This window comes from Nannobrachium achirus, assembly GCF_963921795.1.
Source record: "Nannobrachium achirus genome assembly, chromosome: 10".
Taxonomy (NCBI): domain Eukaryota; kingdom Metazoa; phylum Chordata; class Actinopteri; order Myctophiformes; family Myctophidae; genus Nannobrachium; species Nannobrachium achirus.
The window spans coordinates 11242352-11266651 of NC_137819.1; the positions used below are offsets into that span (position 1 = coordinate 11242352).

The 24300-nt window shown below is 44.5% G+C and overlaps 2 protein-coding genes and 1 pseudogene across 3 annotated transcripts in view; 2 read left to right on the top strand and 1 right to left on the bottom strand.

Annotated features, from left to right (window-relative positions):
- LOC308293400 (NACHT, LRR and PYD domains-containing protein 3-like) overlaps positions 1 to 24300 on the bottom strand; it is a 323097-nt gene that overhangs the window by 178247 nt on the left and 120550 nt on the right. The window lies entirely within an intron of this gene.
- Positions 1 to 24300, top strand: part of LOC308293406 (alpha-aminoadipic semialdehyde synthase, mitochondrial-like) — a gene marked incomplete at both ends in the record, with an annotated part of 205770 nt that overhangs the window by 166555 nt on the left and 14915 nt on the right. The window lies entirely within an intron of this gene.
- LOC308292285 (ankyrin repeat and IBR domain-containing protein 1-like) overlaps positions 1 to 24300 on the top strand; it is a 39366-nt pseudogene that overhangs the window by 14398 nt on the left and 668 nt on the right. Inside the window, exons 6-17 of the transcript in view lie at positions 558 to 718; positions 1226 to 1314; positions 3215 to 3345; positions 6288 to 6374; positions 6672 to 6738; positions 6876 to 7021; positions 8244 to 8422; positions 20468 to 20519; positions 21795 to 21851; positions 22482 to 22587; positions 23742 to 23878; positions 24102 to 24290. The product of the transcript in view is annotated as an ankyrin repeat and IBR domain-containing protein 1-like (transcript). The remainder of the gene's footprint in view (positions 1 to 557; positions 719 to 1225; positions 1315 to 3214; positions 3346 to 6287; positions 6375 to 6671; positions 6739 to 6875; positions 7022 to 8243; positions 8423 to 20467; positions 20520 to 21794; positions 21852 to 22481; positions 22588 to 23741; positions 23879 to 24101; positions 24291 to 24300) is intronic.

Here is a 24300-nt window from a genome sequence, read left to right on the forward strand (position 1 = left end):
CAGAGACCATGTTACACCAGTCCTCCATGACCCACACTGCCTCTTATTCAAACAAAGAATCCACTTCAAAATACTACTAAACACCTAAAGTACAACAAAGCACTCGACAACAGTGCTGTAGATTCAAAGTAGCTCATCATTGCTACTTGTCCAGCTCCTCGATTCTTCTGATCAACACCACTTTTGTATCTTACCATTTAACTTGTTGATAAACTTGCAGTTTGCAGTCCAAGTGTTTTGTATTTTTTGTCTGCTTCTTGAATTGGCAAGCTTTTCTGGCCATATCCGCATTCTTTTTGGATTAATAAACACATCAGTTCCCTTTAACTTTTCTCCCTGCTTCAGCAGAGCCGCCTTGAATTTTCTGTTGGCAAACCTCATTATTACGGCCGGCGGGCCGGGGTTATCACTGTCCTTTCTCCTGGGCAGAGGTTGGCAAGCCTCAATGTCATTACAGTCCAGTTCGATGCCCTGCTTGGCCTGTAGGAACTCTGCCACCTGTAGCTCCGTGGAGCTAACATCCATCTCACTGGGCTCTCTTTTTTGTGCATTTCCAGGCGTTTGTGGAGAACAACCCGGCCATCCGCTGGTGTCCGGCGGTGCGCTGTGAGCGGGCCGTCAGGCTGAGCCGGCCGGGACCAGGAGACAACGACCCTCACACCTTCCCTCTGCTGCCCTCCCCTGCTGTGGACTGTGGCAAAGGACACCTGTTCTGCTGGTAATACCCTACCCTATACTATACTATACTACTACACTACACTACACTACACTATACTATACTATACTATACTATACTATACTACACTAACACTACACTCCCCTGCTGTGGACTGTGGCAAAGGACACCTGTTCTGCTGGTAATTAAATACACTACACTACACTTACACTACCCTGCTGTGGACTGTGGCAAGACGATCTACAGGCTCACAACGTGTCACAATGTAATGTCAATGGCTATATATACATTTTTTATATCTAGATAAATAAAATAAAAATCTAATCAACATCTAGGCTAAGCCTACCTGGTGAAAACCTTTTTAGATCAGTTAGAACCCAGTTTTAGACAGAGGTCTAATATCCTACTCACTGGGTCTCTCCCCCTCTTTTTCTCTGTCTCTCTCTCTCTGTCTCTGTCCCTCTCTCTCTTCTCTCTCTCTCTCTCTCTCTCTCTCTCTCTCTCTCTCTCTCTCTCGCTCTCTCTCTCTCTCTCTCTCTCTCTCTCCAGGGAGTGCCTAGGTGAAGCGCATGAACCATGCGACTGCCAAACATGGAGGAACTGGCTGCAGAAAGTCACTGAGATGAAGCCTGAGGAACGTACGTGTTGTTGTTCACTGTTCACTATCAGACACCACACTGACATATAGAGTCCTAGTTGTTGTTCAAGGTTCACTATCAGACACTTAGTTTTTAGTTTAGTTTAGTTTATCAGCACATTATTATAAAAAACATCGAACAATACATATTGAGGATACAAAATACTGTGCAAGGAGAGGAAGAAGCCAATCAGGCTTATTTGGAATCCTTTCCTTAATAAAAGAGGTCATTCATTAAACAGATACAAGTTCACCAGGAACAATACAACATACACGTTTTGTAAGAGCACTAGAGCAGCTGTGCAATAAAGAAGTAAAAGCTCTAAATCCTAGTTGTTGTTCACTGTCTGACGCCACGCTGACAGTCATGCTCACATATAGTCCTACATCATAGATACATAGCCTTCTTGTTGTGCTACTTCAGGCTGCTAACATGTTTCAGCACAGAGGCTTCCCTCCTCAGAGCATCATCTGTCAGACTCTGGTTGTTATGTCTTGTATGAAGTCCCCTCCAGGTAGGGGAGAAGGTAGTGGTACATGCACTACATGAGACTACAACACATGCACAAGTAGTAGTAAAAACTATTCATGAAACAATGTGATCATTGCATCCAGTGTTTATTGATTCGTCGACTAAAACCATGATGGAAAATGTCTGTGGACTACCTTTTTTACACTGATGAAAATGAAATGAAAACAAAATAATTACTAAGCTATTGATTGATTGAAGAATGTATTAGAAGTTTGCATAGGAAAAGCAGTTTCATGACAGTACAGTTCACTGGTACAAAAGATCAACTAAAAGGATACACTCAGGAAAGTGTATGCTATCCATCCATCCTATGATGACTAAAAACTAGACTACAATGTTAGGAAGGGACAAGTGGAGAAGAGATCCAATAGAACTAAAAGACAAGTCATTTATTTTATGCTTGGTTGCTCTCCGAAAATAGCAGATCTACAAGCTCAGAGATTTTCAGCATGCAACCAAGTTTAAAAACAGGCATTACGATGCCATCAAGGCCTGCCGAAAATACATTTTTGACGACAAAATCAACTGTAGATTTAGTCAACTAACACTAGACGAAAACTAAAAACATTTCAGATGACTAAGCATAACTAAATGGAATTTCATCAAACTAAATATTAATCTAAACCTGCTTTCTAAATGAACACTGGTTTCATCATCACAGTATATCACAGGTCTCTGACTATAATGCAACAAGTCTCCAGCATGGTATTTCATGGTTTGTTACTCCCTCTAGTGGCATTATCTTGTATAGGTTTTGCTTCAACATAATGTTTTGTCAGCATATTGAACATTTCCTGCAGTTTTGTGTCGTTTCATATGCCTTTCCACAGGGACAAGTGGGCTTATAATATACAGTACCATTGGTGGAATTGCAGTTGATAAGTTTTATTTTAAATTATATTTGGATTTTTATTTAATTACCTGTAAGTTACCTGTAAGGCGCTCAGTTGTGATTGGATTTCATTCCCCATGATGTTGTGAGGGACCAATCAGTGCCCAGTATGCAAATATAGGGTGGCTTTATCACCAGAGGATTTTTTTTTTTTAAATCAGCCTTTCTTTGTACACTTCTGTGTTTTTTCATCTGAATATTGAAGCAAATATTTCATATTTATTTCCGTTTTTTATTTCCATTTCGTATTAATTTTGTCTGATCTTCGTAACTGACAGCACTGGGTCCCTTGCTCTCTCTCTCTCCTCTCTCTCTCTCCTTTTTGCGGATTTTGGATTTCCAAAATGCAACAAAAAGACGCAGCCATGTGCAACCATCATGCAGTGATATTGATGTATGCGTGTGTGTGTGTGTGCGCGCGTGTGTGTGTGCATGTGTGTGTGCATGTGTGTGTGTGTGTGTGTGTGTGTGCCACAGTGGCGGGTGTGGGCGAGGCGTACGAGGACGCTGCCAACTGTCTGTGGCTGCTGACCAACTCTAAACCCTGTGCCAACTGCAAGTCACCCATCCAGAAGAATGAGGGCTGCAACCACATGCAGTGTGCCAAGGTACACGCACGCACACGCGCACACACACACACACACACGCACACACACGCACACACACACACACACACACACGCACACACACGCACACACACGCACGCACACGCGCGCACACGTTTGCATTACTCTACAACAATGTTAGGACGACAATTTTATGTGCTCTCGCACATAAAATTGTCGTAAATTTTATGTGCGAGAGCACATCAGCCCAGTTCTGGCTCAATTGCACTGGTTACCAGTAAAATACAGCATTGATTTTAAAATTTTACTTTTCGTTTTTAAGGCCTTAAACGGCCTCGCACCAATATACATTTCGGATCTGGTTTCTGCACCCCCTGCTGTCAGGGTACTCAGGTCGTCCTCCCAAATGCTCCTTGCTGTCCCATCGACAAATTATGTCAGCAGAGGTGATAGAGCTTTTTCTGCAATTGGTCCCACACTTTGGAACAACCTCCCCCGGCCCCTACATATAAAGTCCTGCTCCACTATTGGCACTTTTAAATCCGCTTTAAAAACCCATCTTTTTTCCATTGCTTTTAGCACATTATGAGTTATTGGACTATGGACTATTCTAATTTTTCTGTTCTACTACTTTACTTTTAAATTCGCCATTGATTAGTTTTTAGTAAGCGTTTTTTTTTTTTTTTTAGACCTTTTTATCCTGCTGTTGTTTTTTATTGCTCTCTGTTTGTTGTTTCTTTTCTCTGCTATGTTGTTATGATATGATATGCTATGTTTTTATGCATTGTTGTCTTTTTATGCTAAATTTGTTATGGAAAGCACTTTGGTTCAACTGCTGTTGTTTTTAAATGTGCTATACAAATAAAGGTGACTTGACTTGACTTGACTTGACAATTTTATGAATGCCATTCTTGATTATGTTTTTACTTTATTTGGATTGACGAGGCCAAAAAAACACTTTGGACGTCGGTTGAACTATTTTGAAGTGTGTAAGCCCTTCAACTACTAACTTCACGTCACCAGTCTTTCCACCTGGGAGGAAAGCCTGGTATTGGTTTACAACAGGCCGTCTGATCTGGTCTAGACATGGCCTAAACTGGAAACAAGCAGAAGAAAGTGTCATCGCTTTGTTTTGGTTCCCCCTGTTTGTTTTCCCCAATCCCTATTTAAATGCTCGAAGAAGTGTAGTCTTGCCAGTCGCTTTGAGTTGGACTAAATGATGAATATACCAAATGAACAAAAATAAACAAAACTACTCAAGGGTTTCATTGGGCAGGCCCTAAAAGTATGTCCTTGAGCGCTGGGAATTGTTTTGGGTTCAACTGATTGGGGTTCAGTAGTTCTCAAAGTGTAGTCCGTCTAATGACTACAACATGATAGGTTGTTTCCTCTCCCGACCGGCTCAGAGTCCTCCCAGGCTATTCAACTACAGTAGTAAAGTGAAGGTGTTTCAACTAATAAGGTGCCAGATTATGCCACGAGATACCAACGATTTTAGAACATTTTATGCTGGCTGAAATGTAATTAAATAAGTCATTTAGGAGTGAGTTTTCACTCTACCTTTCTAACTCATTTACTGTGTCGTTTTCCGACACAATGTTCCTTGCCTTTTAACATGGGCATGTGCTGCAAGCATGCCGTGCATGCCATGGTAAACTTTCAAACACATCAACAGTCCTTGATATTCCATTACGAACATGTCGGCACTGAGCAGTCAGCCAGCGTAAACAAGGAAGCAAAGCGTCCGGGGACAGGATACAGGGAGTGGTTGTCCCGCCCCCTGTTTCTCAGAACATCCGTATCCGGTTCCAACGGATAGTCGTCTCTCTATAAAAAAAAAGTCAGATCGGCGACCATACTTTTAATAGTTTTATAGCGATTAAAGCATATTAAATTATCTGGTTCCTCTGGCCTGGTGGAGAGAGACAGCAGCATTTTTTCGGGTTCCTCGGGTTGTGACAGTAAATGTTAATGTCTCTCTCTCTCTCTCTCTCTCTCTCTCTGTGTCTCTATGTCTCTCTCTCTCTCTCTCTCTCTCTCTCTCTCTCTCTCTCTCTCTCTCTCTCTCTCTCTCTCTCTCTCTCTGTGTCTCTATGTCTCTCTCTCTCTCTCTCTCTCTCTCCCTCTGTGTGTCTCTATGTCTCTCTGTGTCTCTCTATGTCTCTCTGTCACACACACACACACACACACACACACACACACACACACACACACACACACACACACACACACACAAAGCGTACAGGGACACACATACTGTATTTGAGTTGCAGTAAAGGTTACTTTCACAAACTCATGGACATGTCTTTGTGATTCAACATGCATGTCACTCAACACTCCATGGGCTCAAGGAGCCACAGCTCTGCCATATATGGCAGCAGAGACGGCACAGTACTTTATCCAGCCTTTCTGCCACGTCTTTGGGAATCCCAAGTTGTGGAAACCCTCCAACAAACAGTCTGTGGTTTTAATGTCCTGGGCTGAATCACCAGAGGAAACAAAGTTCGTAGTCTTGTACTGTTGCTGGGTCTTAAAGAGCTCTCTGTAGTTGTTCTCTGGTGCCTGGAACTGGATTCATTGCTAATCCGACAGCGGATAGACATACCGCTGTTAAAGGAGTAGTTCACCCCCAAAATGACTTTTTTTCAATAATATTTTTTTGGTTTTTGTCACATTCCTAAGACAAACATTTGATTCGAGTAAATGTACCCCCATTGATCCCAGAACGAATGGGGGTAAATTTATTGTTATCACATTTTTGTCTTAGGAATGCGACAAAAATCAAAAAATATTATTGAACTCTAGTCTCCATGGCGTGACTAATCATTGTAATCAATAGAAGAAAAAAAAGTCATTTTGGGGGTGAACTACTCCTGCCAGGTCTATTGCCTCTCTTCCCGGTAGCTGTTAACGGGAGAGGCTGGGTAGCGTGGGCTGTTGGTAGATTCCTCCGTTCAGTTTGTCTGTGTGTTTGTTTGTTTCAGGCTGAAAAGAAGCACAAGAGTTTCCAGGAGCTTGACCGCTTCATGCACTATTACAGCCGCTTCAAGAACCACGAGCACAGCTACAAGGTAACACACATTTTAACCATTCATTCACGTCCACAACAAAGGAAATTGCATAGAAGGACATCAATATTTCAGGTGCAGCAAAATTGCATCCACAAAATCAAGGCATATGTCTTGTATGTCAGCTTGCCATGCTAATGAAGCACACAGTCCACAGAGGCTGAAAACGCATCTTAAATCTATGCACCTACTACATTACCGTTGGTACAGTAGTTACAACAGAGCAGTGGATGAATCATGATGACTGTGTGGTTCTCTCTCGCTCTCTCTCTCTCTCTCTCTCTCTCTCTCTCTCTGCAGCTGGAGCAGAAGCTGCTGAAAACGGCCAAGGAGAAGATGGAGCAGCTGAGCAGAGCATTCATCTGCCGTACGTCTTGTCTTACTGCTCTCCATGTCCTGTCTCTCTCTGTGTCTTACTGCTCTCTGGAGACACTTCTCTTGGAAGTCACTCTGGACAAAGAGCGTCCGCTAAACGCCTGCATTGTGATTCATGTGTTTCATCAGGAGAGGGCACCCCTCCAGACACGCGCTTCATCGAGGACGGTGTGTGTGAGCTGCTGAAGACGCGGCGCGTGCTGAAGTGCTCGTACCCGTACGGCTTCTTCCTGCAGCAGGGAAGCACGCAGAAAGAGATCTTTGAGCTCATGCAGGTACAGTACATGAAGGAGATCTTTGAGCTCATGCAGGTACGGTACGCTACAGCAGGGTTCCCCAATAGGCGGCCCGCGGGCCATTTGCGGCTAGCGGGGGTTACTGTCTGGCCCCCAACAAACCCAGTAATAATGGTTGTATAAGAGCAGCAACAACACTAGTATATTGTCGTTGTCGGGTGGAATCCTTGTATCTCCAAATGTGTACGTTCTTTCGCAAAGGCATTCATACAAGGCTGTCGCACAAACGTAGTGAAAACAGCAGATCTACAAGCACACAACGCCTCGCGGTTCGAGTCGTTGTGTGCTTGTAGATCGGCTGTTTTCACTAGTTTAAATCATTTTTAAAATGATAAATGCAAAACGAACGGTTTTGGACATATGCCTACAAGATGTTCTTCCGACAACGACGATATCTGAACTGTCACTGGAGTAGTGGGAACGCCACCGCTGCCCCCTGCAATGTTGTGGCCCTTGGCTTGGCACCCTAGACATAATTCGGCCCTTGGGGAAAACTAATTGGGGAACTCTGCACTACAGTAACAGTACGTGCACACCCGTCTGTCTTGAGTTATACTTGTACACATTAGTGTTATGTAGAAGTGCAGGGGTTCTCAAACTGCTAGAGGCCAGCTTGCTTCTATAAAACATGTGACTTCCAAAGGGAATGAATTGGATGCCGTTTTCCCCCCCGCCTCCCCCAAGGGCACGCGAGAGGCTTTTGCTTCCGATGTCTGTCGGAGGCCTATGGAGTTCTTGACATTAAAAAGTAGGAGTACCACAGCTGATCATAGAGACATAGGTCTTTCAGAAAACTGTTAGGATTTCTAGGGATAGAACACACCCGTTATACAGTGAATATAACCTTATGCCCTCAGGACCACGGTACACAGTACCTGGGTTGATGGCGAGGGCTTCCAGGACGTTTGTCCCTACAAGTATAGGGCTTCTGAACAAACAAGCCCCATCTCAGTTCCGCGCATAAAAATGTTATGTACTGTATGACTGGTAGCCTATTCTCGTTTTGTATCATGTTGGCAGTGAATTGTGAGTTCTGTCTTGTCATTCATGTATTGTTTATTATGTGTTGTGATTGTGTGTCCTGATGACTGCTTGGTGCAAAAAGAATTTCCGCAAGAACAAATAAAGCATCTATCTATGTAGAAGATTTTTCTTGAATGGACCTCAGGTCTTAATGACCCCTTGTTGTGTCCTGGTCCAGACGGACCTGGAGATGGTGGTGGAGGACCTGGCCCAGAAGGTCAACCGTCCGTACCTGCGGACGCCGCGTCACAAGATCATCAGCGCCGCCCGCCTGGTGCAGCAGAAGAGACAGGAGTTCCTGGCCTCGGTGGCCCGCGGTGTGGCCCCCAACGACTCCCCTGAGGCCCCCCGCAGGAAGTATGTACTCATTACACTCACATTACATACACTACATACTGTACATACCCGCGGTTTGGCCCCCAACGACTCCCCTGAGGCCCCCCGCAGGAAGTACGTTCACACTACACACACTACACAAACTACACACACACTTACATTTCATATCACTATTATTGTGAACAAAGAAATAGCGGTTTACGATATTACATCCATTATCCTGGGACGGAACATATCCCAAAAGCAGATCTACAAGTTCACAAAACGTGAGCTTGTAGATCAGCTATTTCTTGGCAAAGAGATTTGGCAGAGAGAGGAAAAATAAGGACTGTATCAAGTATGTTATTTCCTGGTTCCATGTTTGTGAGCTTGTACATCTGCTATTTTTGCTGAATGCTTTGACCGGATGATTTTTAGCTGCACAGCACCTGTATTTGTCAGTAAAGGCAACCTTGTGTCAGCTTTAGGTTTTTTCTGTTTTTTTCTACTTACATTTTTATCCCACGATTTTGTAACCGATTGTTCACCCGGTGTCATTTATCTAATGTAATCCTGGGCGCTACACTCCCTCTGCCAACCTGGGGAGAGCAACGGACTGACCTCATGCTTCCTTCTATGCATGAGGAGACCAAGTCGCTTCTTTTTACCTGATGGGGGATTTCCCCGGTTTGGACAAGGTAAATAGGAGGTAGGGATATCACGTGACAACGGTGATGCGCCATGTCAGGCCATGAAGCTCACCATGGGTGCCTGAACTCTCACCGGAAGTGCGTTGAATTACGGGACACTGATGGAGCCGTCTGGATCAGCTCATGAACAAACCTGGAAGAAACACTATTTATGTGTTCAGGAATATAAAAGAAAACATATCACAGGTATTTTTACAATCACTTGCTTTTCGATGTGCACAGTACATAATTAAATAATAATAATAACTGTAAATAATATTCATTTCGGTCTCCGCAGTATCACGAGATTTGATTCCCAGACAGGAAACGGTGGATAGTCTCGCGACACTTGGCACGTTTTGAAACATACTTTTTTGCTCTTTAGATACTGCTATAAAATGACACAGTGCACACATCGAAAATCAACACAGCATCAAAAATGTGTGACATGCCTTCTTTTATTTTCCTGAGCTGAGTACTCATAAAGGTCTTCTTTTATTGTCCTGAGCTGAATACTCATAAAGGTCTTGATTGTTCAGAAATAGTGTTTATTCATGAGCTGCTCCCACTAACTCCAGTGCAGTCTACTGAACTTCCGGCTGCAGTTTGGCACCCATGGTGCGACCAATCTGCACCCATGGTGCGACCAATCTGCCGGTTGGAATTGTGAGATAGCGAAAGGGGCGTGGGTGTCTTTACCTCCCTATTTACCTTGGCTTTGGACGTAGCGTGTGGAAGGAACACGTTATTCCAACCAGTTCCTTTCCCCTGCATCAGGCACCCCGGCTGGCCAGGAGATGGCAAGACATTTAACTACTCAATCAACTACAGAAAATCACTCTGAGATTTAGTATTCAACTCTGCAGATGTGACATACACAAAAGTGTAGTCACATTTTGTTTATTATGTGTGATTTTATTGTATTTTTATGGGACTTTGTTGTGCCTTAGAATGAGCAGAGAATATATATTTTAGGAACAGACCTATTCCACCTTTTGCCACCAGGTGGCAAAAGCCTCTGGTGAGACAGGTAGTAGTAGGTGGTCACGTGACGTTTCTCCTCAGATTGAACAAGGAAGAGAAACGTAACAACACAAAGCTGACTCTGTCTCCCTTTTGTCCTGTTTTATCAGGTGAATACTGCAGAGCAGTTTTAAAAATATAATCTGTTTACATTAGCCACACTTGGGCGTGTAACAGATTCTTGGGGGCTCGTCCGGGATTGGCTCCTCCCACTGGCCTGGAGCTGATCCTAAAAATCTACACCGGTGACCCAGAGAGACCTGCTGATGAGACATGCTGAGCCTGTGACCCGAGACACCTGCCAATGCAACGTGTTGAGCCTATAACACAGTGAGCTGGTGATGAGACGTGCTGAACGCGTGACCCAGAGAGACCTGCTAATGCGACGTGCCGTGTGTGTGGCCCAGAGAGAGAGCTGCTGATGCGACAGAGCCCGAAGAGAACTGTGAGCAGAGACCGTGTGAGAGACTTTGACTGAGCGACAAGTGGTGGGGAAAGGACTTGACATGGCAGACAGAGAGAGGAAGAACCTGGTCTGGGAGATCAGGAAACGCCTGCTTGCGTTGTCACCCAAAGAACTTTTCCAAATTGCCAAGGAGGTCGGCCCAGTTGGAGGCGAGGACCCGTCAAAGCTCGACAGTGAAGACGCGAATGGGTGCTTTGACCACATCCACGAGTTCATGCACAGTAAGCAGCTGCTAGAGTCTGAGGATGCGGGTATGGTTGAATTACTTATGTTGAGTGTTGCTATTGATAAGGTGATGCAATCTCGCAGTAATGTTACTTTACCTGTTGATTCCAGTGTAAATGAAGAGACACAGCTCATTGATTTAGCCTCTCGCTCTAGTGGGTTAACCCTTTCAGACCCAGCCAATGTACCTGTCACTAGTTCAGTTAGTGTAACCTCTGGTGATTTAGTGAATTCTCAGTCACTCAGTGCCTCAGGTACTGCTACTACAGCTAGTACAGCCAATGTTATGCCAGATGATGTTCAGAAAATGCTTGAATGTTATAATGATTTGAGTATGAAACTATGTCAATTCATGAACATTCCCACTTTACATCTTACCTCACCACCCACACCTGTACAGCATATTCCACAGCACAACACACCATTCGTGAACCTGCCTACCTCACAACCCACACCTGTACAGCATACTCCACAGAACAACACACCATTCATACACATGCCTACATCACATCCTACCTCACAACCCACACCTGTACAGCTTCCTCCACAGAACCATAACACACCACACCATGTTCATCAATCAGACACAGCTCCATTCCATACACATGAGAAGATGGTGTCCCTGAAAGACTTGTCTTACCTTCACCGCCGTGAATTTAAAGTGCAAGGGGGCCAAATCGGAGATCATTCTTCTGACATCAGCTACACCAGCGTGTGCCGGCAGATTGAGGAAGGATTAAAGGAGAACTTCAGTGACCTTGAAATAGTGAGAGGCGTGCTGCGGATCCTTAAGCCTGGAGATTTCAAGGACATGCTCATGAATAAGGACGACATGGCTGTAGCAGAGCTCAAGGGGTTCCTTCAGTCTCATTTGGGAGAAAAGAGCAGCACAGAACTTTTCCAAGAGCTGATGTGTGCAAAGCAAAATGAACAGGAGACCCCGCAACAATTCCTGTATCGTGTAATTGGCCTGAAACAGAGAATCCTGTTCACATCGAGACAAGCTGAAACTGAGATCAAGTGCAGCCCAGATACAGTCCAAGGTGTCTTCCTGCACACCGTGTACCAAGGAATAGGCCACAAGCACAACGATATCCGCAGAGAGCTAAAGCCCTTACTCTCTGACAGCACAGTAACAGATGAGACAATCCTGAAACATGTCATGAAAATAACAAGTGATGAGAGTGAGCGACGACGCAGATTGGGCTCAACACCCCGTCAGAAGCAAACAGCTGCACACAGTGCCCAAGTTGAGACAGAACCTGAAAAAGGGTCCAACCCGAAGAAAGAGACCGCTGATCGAAAAATCAAAACAGACAATGTACAGCAGCTCACAGAAAGAATAGATGCGCTGACTAAGTTGGTTGAGTCATTGGCCGCGACTGTGCAGCAAGACCGTGCTTGTGGTTCATCCCCTAAACCTCGAATGGTCAGGAAAGAGGGACAGTATGGTTGCCCAAAGTGTCTCGAGAATGGTTTACAGGACTGTAAACACTGCTTTTACTGCGGCGAAGAGGGCCACAGAGCAATAGGCTGCTTGAAGAAACCCAAGCGCCAGGGAAACGAGAGCCGGTTGCTGTAGGGGGACAGCCAGCAACCGGAGCAACCTCGAAGTCCCCCTCTGAAGATGTGCAACAGAACAACAACCACAGCGGTGGTGAAAGTAATCCCCAAAGAACGACTGCGGATGCAGTTACTGTGAACAGAGTACGCCCTCACAGAAAGGCGACTCCTCAGCCCTCACTAAACCCCTCACCCCCTAATGAACCGATTGCCAAGCTAATAGGCAAGAAAGCCATAACCAAGTGTCTCCTGAATGGTTTAGCAGTCAGTGCCCTGGTAGACACGGGGGCTCAAGTGAGCATTGTGAACTACTCCTGGAAGGAGCTGTACTTACCTGACCTCGACATTCGACCGCTGAATGAGCTTATGGAGGATGAAGAAAAGCTCAAAGTATATGCTGTGAACGGAGACCTTATTCCTTTTGATGGTTGGGTCACAATAACTGTGAGTCTACCTGAAAATGAAGACCCCGACTTGGCTATTAAAGTCCCATTCCTTGTAAGCCACTTGCCCTTAGAAACGCCATTGATAGGGTTCAATGTGGTGGAAGAGTTGATAAAGGGGAAGCCGGAGAGACTACTCCCTATATTAACCCGGTTGCTCGTGGGAGCCATGTCGATCCCCAGTGACACAGCTGAGACTATTGTGCACTTTGTTCAAGCAAAGAAACCCAATACGCTTCAAGGACGTCTGAGAACAGGTCAACTGGACAAGATCATCCCTGCTGGCAGTGTAATATGGGTAAAGTGCAGACTCCCACCGAATCTTGACCCGTCTGACACCCTGGTGCTATTTGAGCCTGATGAGAGTAACGTCCAATTGCAGCAGCTGGATGTCGGCGAGGGCTTGCTGGAAATCCAGAACGAGAAGAACCCATATGTAGCTGTGCCTGTGGGAAACCACCTGAAACATGACATTACCTTGCCCCGTAAATCCGCCATTGGTAGTGTCCAGCCAATTAAGAAGATAATTGAAACTGACTCACCTGGAAGGGACCCAAGAGTCCACAGTGTCACTACCACCCCGGCTGATGCAAGTCTGTCACTGCCACAATGGGAGCCGCCGGTAGACATAAGTCACCTAGATGAAGAACAGCAAGAGATTGCAAAAAAGATGCTGTACGAGGAGTCTGCAGCATTTGCCAGGGACGCTGGAGATATCGGGTGCATCCCCAGTCTTCAGATGTCGTTAAACCTCAAAGACAACATCCCTGTGCAGAGAGCATACTCTTCAATACCTAAGCCATTGTTTGCCGAAGTGAAGGAGTACATTCAAGATCTCCTAGCCAAGGGATGGATCGTTAAATCAAAGTCTCCTTATTCAGCTCCTGTCGTGTGCGTCCGCAAAAAGGATGGCTCGCTGCGCCTTTGTATCGATTATCGACTTCTGAACCAGAAAACTGTTCCTGACAGACACCCGCTACCTCGGATCCAAGACCTGACCGACACCCTGGGTGGTCATTCGTGGTTCAGTATCCTTGACCAAGGCAAGGCTTACCATCAAGGTTTCATTGACGAGGGTTCAAGACACCTCACCGCCTTCATAACGCCCTGGGGGTTATACGAGTGGGTGAGGATACCCTTTGGCCTCTCAAACGCACCTGCTGCCTTCCAAAGGAGCATGGAAGAGATGTTATGCTCACTCAGGGATGAATCCTGTATACCATACCTGGACGACATCCTCTGCTACGCTAAAACGTTCGAGGAGCATGTAGAAGGTGTCCGCAAAGTCCTCAAAGCACTCCAAGAGCATGGCGTGAAGTTGAGACCCGAAAAGTGTGAACTGTTTCGAAGACAAGTCAGATATGTCGGTCGCCTTGTATCTGCGGATGGAGTGGAGATTGATCCAAAAGACCTGGAGGCTGTGCAGTCCCTCAAAAGCAAGACTCCACAGACGGTTGGTGATGTAAGGAGACTTCTAGGCTTCCTAAGTTACTACCGCAGCTACATACAAGACTTTTCACGCATTGCAAAGCCAGTGTATGAGCTCCTCCAAGGCAAATCTGTCACGTCACCAGTCCAGACCCAGCGAGGAAAGAGCAAAGGTCCTCAGTTGGCCTCTAAAACCCCTGTGAATTGGACCAGTGAACACCAGAGTATCCTGGAACAACTGATTGAACTGCTTACCAACCCACCAGTCCTGGCTTACCCAGACTTTAGCCTGCCATTCTCACTGCACACAGATGCCTCAGAACAGGGTCTCGGCGCTGTACTCTATCAGCGGCAGGAAGGCAAGCTGAGAGTGTTGGGTTATGGCTCCAGAACGTTGACCCAGGCAGAGAAGAACTATCGCCTGCACAGTGGGAAGTTGGAATTCTTGGCACTAAAATGGGCAGTGTGCGAGAAATTTAGAGATTATCTATTTTATGCCCCACACTTCACCATTTACACGGATAACAATCCCCTAACGTACGTCATGAGCACGGCAAAGCTCAATGCCGTTGGACACCGTTGGGTCGGGGAGTTGTCTGACTTCCGGTTCGAGATCAAGTACAGACCTGGAAGGGTGAACATAGATGCTGATACCCTGTCTCGTCTACCCCTCGACATGGACAAGTATGTAGCTGAGTGCAGTGAGGAGCTGTCACAGGAAGTGGTGCGTGCAACTTGGGATGGAAACATGGCAGCCCAGAAGCAGGATGTAGCCTGGATTGCAGCCCTCACCCTTGCCACAGATACTTTTCCAGAACCCTCTGTCACCATCCCAACTATCAGCCGGGATGAGTTGTTCGAAGCTCAAAGGGAAGACACAGTGATTGGAGAAATTATTAAGCTGAAAGAGACAAATGCAGTGTTGAACAACGACACAAGACATACTGTGAGTAGAGCAGCAAGTAAGCTCCTCCGTGAATGGAACAAACTGCACCTGAAGAATGGACTTCTTTTCAGACAGACCTGTGAAAGGAAACAGCTGGTTCTCCCTGCCAAATACAAGTCCATGGTCTTGAAGCACCTTCATGACGATATGGGACACGTCGGTACAGAACGCGTACTGTCCCTGGCAAGAGACCGCTTTTATTGGCCGTTTATGAAGAAGGACATAGTGGAGTATGTCACGAGGAGATGTCCTTGCATAAAGGAGAAAAAGCCTGTCAATCATGTACGAGCTCCAATGGGCACCATAACGTCCAACACACCTTTGGATCTTGTATGTATTGACTATCTGCACCTGGAGACCAGCCGAGGCGGGTACGAGTACATCTTGGTCGTTGTGGATCACTTCACAAGATTCGCTCAAGCTTATCCGACCAAGAACAAGTCCGGACGGACAGCAGCTGAGTGCATCTTTGATGATTTCATTCTCCGGTTCGGATATCCAGGTCGTCTCCACCATGACCAGGGCCGTGAGTTTGAAAACGAGCTCTTTAAGACCCTCCGTCAGAAAGCTGGAGTGGGACACTCAAGAACGACACCGTACCACCCTCAATGCAACCCGGCCGAGAGGTTTAATAGAACACTGTTGCAGATGTTGAGGACACTCAGTGCGAAGGAAAAAGAGCGTTGGAAAGACCACCTCCAACATACTGTACACGCCTACAACTGTACACGCCACGAGTCTACTGGGTACTCACCCTATTTTCTCTTGTACGGGCGCCACCCCCGTCTCCCTGTAGACTTGTTGTTTGGCCTGATGGAAGAGAAAGACCCTGTCTCACACAAAAGCTACGCACAGAAGTGGGCAGGAAAGATGACTGAAGCCTACAAGATCGCCAGCGAGAACAGTAGACAATCAAGTGCGCGAGGCAAGTCCTACTATGACAAGAAGCTGAAAGGTGTAGTTCTACGTCCTGGGGACAGAGTCCTAGTAAGGAATCTCAATGAGCGTGGCGGCCCAGGGAAACTCAGATCATACTGGGAAAAGAAGATCTATGTCGTCAAAGACCAAGTCACAGACAACCCGGTGTATGAAGTCTACCCTGAGGGCAGTGATGGACAGAGAACCAGAGTTCTCCATCGGAACCTGCTGTTACTCGTGAATGACTTACCTGTCGAAGCCCCACCGCCTCCGGCAGAATGCACACCTAAGAGACAAACAAAACAGAAACACCGCCAACCAAGTCATGTCAATGAGAGAGAACACCAGAGTGACTCAAGTGATTCCGATTCTGAAAGAGAATATGGAAGGTACTGGTTGAGATTCCCTGTAAGAGAAAGAGAACAGACAGGAGAGGATACTTACCATACCATACCTACCTTGGTCCAGAGGAATCCGGTTCCTGAAGAAGTCAACAGTCCAAGCCGAGTACCTGTAAGGGAAAAGAGACAAGCTACGAATCCTGTGAGGAGAGAAAGAGATGATGAAACACTCACAAGGGAAGAACAACAAAGACCAGTAGAAACACAACCGAGCACATCATACCTACCTGATCCGGTGTTATCTGAAACTGGAAGTGAAGACGATGACGATGTCATTCCTGTGGAAGAAGAGGAGATGATGCCTTCCCCTGCACTTGACACACCCAATGAGATCAGGCGGTCCGCAAGAGAAAGGAGACCAAGACAGATGTTCACATACCAGACACTTGGTGAACCTTCACTACAACAACACCACACTGTCAATACAGTCCACACATACACAACACCATACACTCCACCATACTCACCTTACCAGATTCCACAACCTTTCTGGTATTCACCTTACACCTCTTACCCCCATACACCCTACGCATACACCGCACCGACACTTTTGAGTTGTTGAAGTTTTTATTTTGATGATTTCTGAAAGAAAAATGGTTTGAAATGTCAGGAGCCACTTCTTATTTTGTCAGGGAGTGTGTGACATACACAAAAGTGTAGTCACATTTTGTTTATTATGTGTGATTTTATTGTATTTTTATGGGACTTTGTTGTGCCTTAGAATGAGCAGAGAATATATATTTTAGGAACAGACCTATTCCACCTTTTGCCACCAGGTGGCAAAAGCCTCTGGTGAGACAGGTAGTAGTAGGTGGTCACGTGACGTTTCTCCTCAGATTGAACAAGGAAGAGAAACGTAACAACACAAAGCTGACTCTGTCTCCCTTTTGTCCTGTTTTATCAGGTGAATACTGCAGAGCAGTTTTAAAAATATAATCTGTTTACATTAGCCACACTTGGGCGTGTAACACAGAGCAACAATTCCTTCCCACTTAAACTGACATCATATATTTTTAGTAGTAGTGTTGTCAAAAATATTGATTTATCGAAAAGTATCGATTTTGAATATAGTATCGATTTTCAATATGACTTTTCCATAGTATTGATAATATCGATACTCAGTTTTTACTTCTCTCGCTGGTTTACACCAACGTTACTTGGGTATCCTTCCTACTTTGGCTTATTCCTAGTTATTTTAAAGGCCTATTTGTAGAATGTGAAAACATCAAAGGCAGGCCTTTAAAAAGTGCACTACCATCTACCTCAAGAAGTTCTGTATTTTTCTTTAAACAAAAATAATCATTTTTGCACTAAAATCGCTGTGGTTGTGTGGTATCGAAAATGGTATCGAGTATTGAAATTTATCAAAATATGGTATCGAAGTTAGAAATCCAGTATCAAGACAAGCCTAACTGGAGGTGGTCGTGTTCAAGCGACTCCAGAAGGAGCTACAGTAGCATAGTGAGGTAAAACGAGGTGATAACAGTCAAATATTTCAGATGAACCACATCTGTCTGTGTGTAGCTCTGTAAGTGGGTGGGTGACGTGACGTAACGTTTTCGCTGTCCTCGGTGTCAAACATGTATAAATAAAAAATATATTTGTCAAAAACCTTCTGAATATTGTGCAGGACATTAAGCTTTATGTGAACTTACTCAAGATTAAAACATTTCATTCCTCATTTCTTCAGAATCTTCAACCAAACATGGCAAAACTCATATGGTGTGACTGTCCTGACCTTGTTTCTCAAAGTGGGAACTTGAATAAAACTAAGAAAAAGAATTGCTAAAAATCATTTGAAAATGAATTTAGGCTAAAAAAAATGTCTATTTTGAGCCTATATCTTTTCAAAGTCAAAGCATAATGTTTTCAGTCATTTCTGATCAAAAACATTTTGTCCCCCAACCCAAAATCATTTGGTGTGACACTAGTTTGGAAAAATTAAACAGGCAATTATTTGGACACCTATTGGCTAGAGAGGTCCTTCTTCTGTAAGGCTATTCAGCACTCCCAGCACAACTGCAAGACAGGTGTCTGAGGTGAGTTATGATTTTAACATTTTCATGAAATGCCATCTTGTTGAAACGTTGACAAACTCACCATTCTGGATGTCTTTTGGTGTGACACCTTTTCTTTAAAAAAGCTTAAGTTATTTGAAGTTTTGGTCATATTTCCATGTAGATCTAGGCTGCTTTGTTATAGCTAGCATGCTGTTAGCATGCTAATGTGTACATAGTAGCCTCAAGGTAAACCTAAATGGAGAAAACAGTAATATGGTGTGACACTTAATCATATGGTGTGACATGTCTGCTTGTCACACCATATGACTTGACTGTCACACCATATGATTTATACTGTATTTAACTACAGATATAACAACAAATAACAAAGTTCCATGTTTCTTTTGTACATTTAAACATTTGTTTTAAACATTTTTACATAAAATGTAATTTAGCTTCATTCAGTGATACTTCAAATTCATCAGAAGGAGCAGAAACCCCTTCACAGAAACCTTAACATATTGTTTCAATCTAAACAATATTTTCTCTTTGTCTTAAACTATACATTCCATTTTCTTTTGTCAGCTGGAAAATGACAAGTGCTGAGAGAACGAGAAAGTACAGGGAGAAACTAAACAATGACCCAGCAAGGAGAGAGGAGCCAAAGGGGCGAGACTGCATTTTCTACGAAGAGCAGGAGGTTGTCTGTGGCATAGCAGAACCGCAACAAGCAGCCGGTTTGCTACCCTCACCAAATACGACTGGCTGATGTACAATACAGTCTAAATGTATAATCTAATCTGATCTAATACTTTTGTACTTTCACTCACTGGACTGGACAGTGGACAGTGTTAAGGTAGGACCCGAGACAAAACTAGCGAAAATAGCTGATCTACAAGCTCTCAACACGTTGTGCTGCGAGAGCTTGTAGATCAGCTATTTTCGGAGTTGCGCAACCCAGCACTCTTTAGCTAGTGGAGATGTGGTGTAATGTCATGATTCCTAATTACATTTGTTCAACACAAAATGCTGTGTTCAAGTTCAGGAGACTTCGGAAAAAAGCAATTTACCTGAATGCTGAGTTCTGTTTCCACTAATTGGTGTTAATAAAATGTTGCCTTCAATGCCTTGGCTCCAAGTGTGGCTATGCGCCTTATTGTCCCTTTAGGATCCTTCTGCCGTGGGCCGGCAGAAGACTTAGGTGTGCGTAGCATTCCTGTGCACATCCTCATCATCCATCTACTACTACAATTCTTTCTTATCCCATGTTAAAGCCCTACAATAATATCCTGTTCAGAAATATTAAGGCCATGTTATCCTGGGTAATTGTTTAATCAATCAGTAAAGTTCAGTACTCACTAATAGGTAGGTTAAAACACAGTTTGCTTTGACACATGAAGATATGATCATACGGTGTGACACTAAATCATTTGGTGTGACATTCCAAATAGTGAGAAATCATACCTTTATTATGATTAAACCAAAAAAATGTTTATGGATTACATAGAGAATATTATCAGGAAGAGTCACAAATATTTGTGTAATTTTAGAGAAAGTTTTGACAGAATACATTTAAAATATGTTGTAAGATCATGAACATGGGCCTCACACAGAGTGTCGATTATGAAAAAAATATACAGATATAATTAATTTTCAAAAAACTATAGTGGATCACTGGTTAGTTATGATAAAGGACTTTGATAAAGTGAGTAACTTAAGAAAGATGTACTCCATTTTCATTTTATGAACAATTATTTTCATGTCACACCATATGACGATTTTAGGCACAAGTACAACAAACTGCTGAATAAAGTCTGATTCCAATAAAATATCTAAAAACAAAATGTATTTCCATAAGGTTGAGAGTGAGTAGAACAAAAGTAAATAACTTTTATGCCTGCAATTTAAAGTTTTTTTAAAAACACATTTTTTGGGGCGTCACGTCACTGACCCAAGTACATATTGTTGTTTCTGTTTGTCTGTAGTTTCCCTGGAGGATCATGGGATTGGGAGTACCTGGGCTTCGCCTCTCCTGAGGTAAGACGCGTGCACACATACGCACATGCATACACTAACAGCTACAGACTCCCCTCCCTTCATGCTAAGCTGGCCTACGCTGTTCCCTAAACGTCCAGCAGGTGTCGTGCATGAGTGACGTGCGTCACCCCCTGTCCCTGCTGACTGCATGTGGTTTAACCAGCAGCCCTGTGGCACTGATATATTCAGACTAAACTCACTTGGAAAGGAATTTTATTTATTATTCTTGGGTGGAGAAAAGTGTCAGGGGTGATGTGTGATAGGAAAGTATCAGCTAGAATGAGAGGGAAGGTGTACAAGACGGTGGTGAGACCAGCTATTTTTTACGGTTTAGAGACAGTCACACTGAGGAAAAGACAGGAAGCAGAGCTGGAGGTAGCAGAGAATAAAATGTTGAGGTTCTCTCTGGGAGTAAAGGTCTTTGCACACTGCTGCGTTTTTGGGGCCGTATATCGGAGTGAATTTCGGAGCGCGTGAATAAAAAAAATCTACCTCACGTTATGTCACACACTGCCGCCCGTTTCGTATTTATTTTCGGACCAGGGTTGACTTTTTCCTCTTTTTCCTCTCTCTCTCCCTGGCTTTTGGATTTCGGATTTCCAAAACGCAACGAAAACACGCAGTGCAGTGTGAACCAGCTTAACAAGGATGGATAGGATCAGGAACGAGTACATCAGAGCTTGTTAGATGTTTTGGAGATAAAGCCAGAGAGGCCAAACTGGTTTGGGCATGTACAGAGGAGGGACAGTGAGTCCGAAGTTAGCCTGTTAGTTCCAACCTCAGCATCCTTATAAGGATGCTGAGGTTGGAACTAACAGGCAGGAAGGACCAAAGAGGAGATTTATGGATGTTGCGAACGAGGACATGAAGTTAAACGGTGTGAAAGAAGAGGAGGCAGAGGACAGGGTGAGATGGAGGCAGAAGAGATCCAGTAGAACTAAAAGACAGTTAGTTTTATGTTTGGTTGCACTCGGGTTTTGCACTCTGAAAATAGCAGATCTGCAAGTGAGCTTGTAGATCTGCTATTTTCAGCAGGCAACCAAGTGTAAAATCAGGCATTTCACCGCCATCAAGGCCTGGCAAAATACATTGTTGTCGACAAAATCAACTGTAGATCTACTAAAATCATGTGATATTTAGTCGACTGAAATTTTAATCAAAAGACTATGACTAAAACTAAATCAAAATTTCAAAATCAACACTGGTGCGATGAAGGGTCATTGAATAAAACATTATTAAGGTTTAATTAATTAGGCTCTGCTTATGTGTGTTAAGATGCTGGCACGACACTCAGTACTGGGGGACGGAGAGCAGAGAGACAGACACACACAGGTAACACACACACGCACACATACATACACACACACACACACACACACACACACACACACACACACACACACACACACACACACACACACACACACACACACACAAAATGCATCAAAAGTGTTTGGCCAGCAGAATAACATTACTGTAGAAACACTTACAATCGCAGGTCTGGGGATGCAGTTATTACAGTATGAGAAATACAACAGTGCAAAATGTCACTTGATAAACCAATGCGTACAGTATAACATGGTAAATGGTGCCTTTATATAGCGCCTTTATCCAAGGTGCTGTACATAGATTGTGCATTACATTCACCCATCGACATTAACCGTCGTGCTCTAATGACGGTTTCTCTACCCCTGAGCCATGCCGCCCCAGTATATGATATATTGTATCAGTGCAGTCCTGGCTGTGTGCGTGCTATGGATGTCTCTTGCAAGCTTTGCTAAGCTGACCCTGCACTGCAGCATGCGCCGCTTAAGAGGCAAAAATACCCTCATTATGGACAAGAAACTGAGGTCTTGTTTTCATGTTATGTTCACTGGTGGATAACGCTTTGTTGTTGTTATGCTAGCATTGACTTCCAGTATGTTTTATGCTAGGAGTACACTGACTTCCTGTATGTTCTAGGAATACGCTGACTTCCAGTACCGCCACAGACACCGGCAGCGTCGTCTTCACAGCGTCCGCAGCAACAGCAACACTCCAGAGACCAGCAGGAGAGCTGACAGCACAGGTACAGTACCTGAGCAGCCGTGAAATACATGGAATTATAGCATGTTATACAATGGGTAGTTCTGATGAAGCAATCCGATTGGTTGAAATATCCATCTACCCGTGATGATAATGAGCACTATGGAACAGGTCTCATCAAACAAAGAAATCAGCTGTGCCCGGTCAGTTCGCAAACGCTCGCTTTTATTGTTTCCGTAGGCGATGCCTTGTAAGTGGCTAGCAGTTTTCATGTGAAGTTCAGGGACATGCAGTAGTAGCGAAATCTGGCATTAAAAATGGACAGATTTCCAATGAATATCTGAATTACAATGAAATGAAGTTGACGTGTGTTTTTTAAAGGGTAACAGTTGTATAATCGCAATATTAAACTCTCGAGGGTTGTGCCTTATCATGATTATATCGGTACTTCACCCCCGCCTACGGAACTTGTCTATCGGCTGGTTACTGCAGCAATGCTGGCGTGCCGATAATCGTAATGATGCACACCCTCTGGCTTAATATTGCTTAAATTTGTCCATGTATTTTATAGGCAGCAGGGGTTGACACTAAGGTCTCAGCAGTGCCTGTTGGACAAGTACAGGTCATGTTCTACATCACAATTACACATGTATTATAAATGGCAAGACAAAATTCATCAAGAACAGAATTAGTATTGGTTACTATAGGTTATGAATGAATTACAATCACAATGTAATATAAATTGTAAGAATGAATTCATGAGGAATGGTACACGAATACCAGCGGATTCCTTGCTGGGGCTGTGTGATTAAAAAAAAGAGAGAGTATGCCAAATAAGTACATAGCATACTCTCAAACATGTCAACAAACCAAGATGGCAGCCAACAGACTTCAGTTATTGCTTAATGAATTACTATGGGCTGTGAGTAATAATCGTCATAGAGCTTTAGCCAGAGGTAGAGTAAAGCGGCCGCTCGGTTCCCAGTTCGATCCCGGCGAGTTGATTAATTGGCCGCCTACCCGTGAGTGGACAAGGAACTGGTTGAGCAACATCTAGTCTAAAACGACACAGTTAAGGCTGAGCCTCATTGTGTTGTGTTATTGCTGTGTGATTGCAGAAGGTTCTATCATTGTGTTGTCTCTGTGTGATTGCAGAAGGTTCTATCATTGTGTTGTGTTATTGCTGTGTGATTGCAGACGGCCCTGAGAGGAGCGAGGGCCGGCGGCGAGCGGCGCTGTCCTCCCTGGACGAGGACGACCCCAACATCCTGCTGGCCATCCAGCTGTCTCTGCAGGAGTCCCGCCGGGACCGCCAGGCGGACGCAGACAGGTACGCAACCAGGGGAAGCTTATGCTGTATGACCTACAGTAGGGCCCATTGATTCACTCTGAAATAAGGAGCAGAGTTTATTCCGGTTTAGGAGGGCTCCCCGAACAGGCATTTTATCACGCAGCCACTGTTCTGTGGAATGCCCTCTTCCCTCCAGCCCTGAAATGTCTAAATTCCCTTGCAAGATTTGAGAACAAGGTTAATACCTTAATACTAACTGGTCTTAGCTGGAGGGGGACGAGGAGGAGGAGGAGGAGGTGCCGCTGTCTCCGGTAATCCCGCCGGGCGGCGCCTTCACGCCCAGCGACCCCCAGAGCCTGGAGCCTCTGGACCCCGAGGCCTCGGCACAGCTGCTGGACAACATCATGGCCTGGTTCAGCCAGAACATCACGGCCCAGAACAGCCCCCAGAGCCTGGCCCTCATCC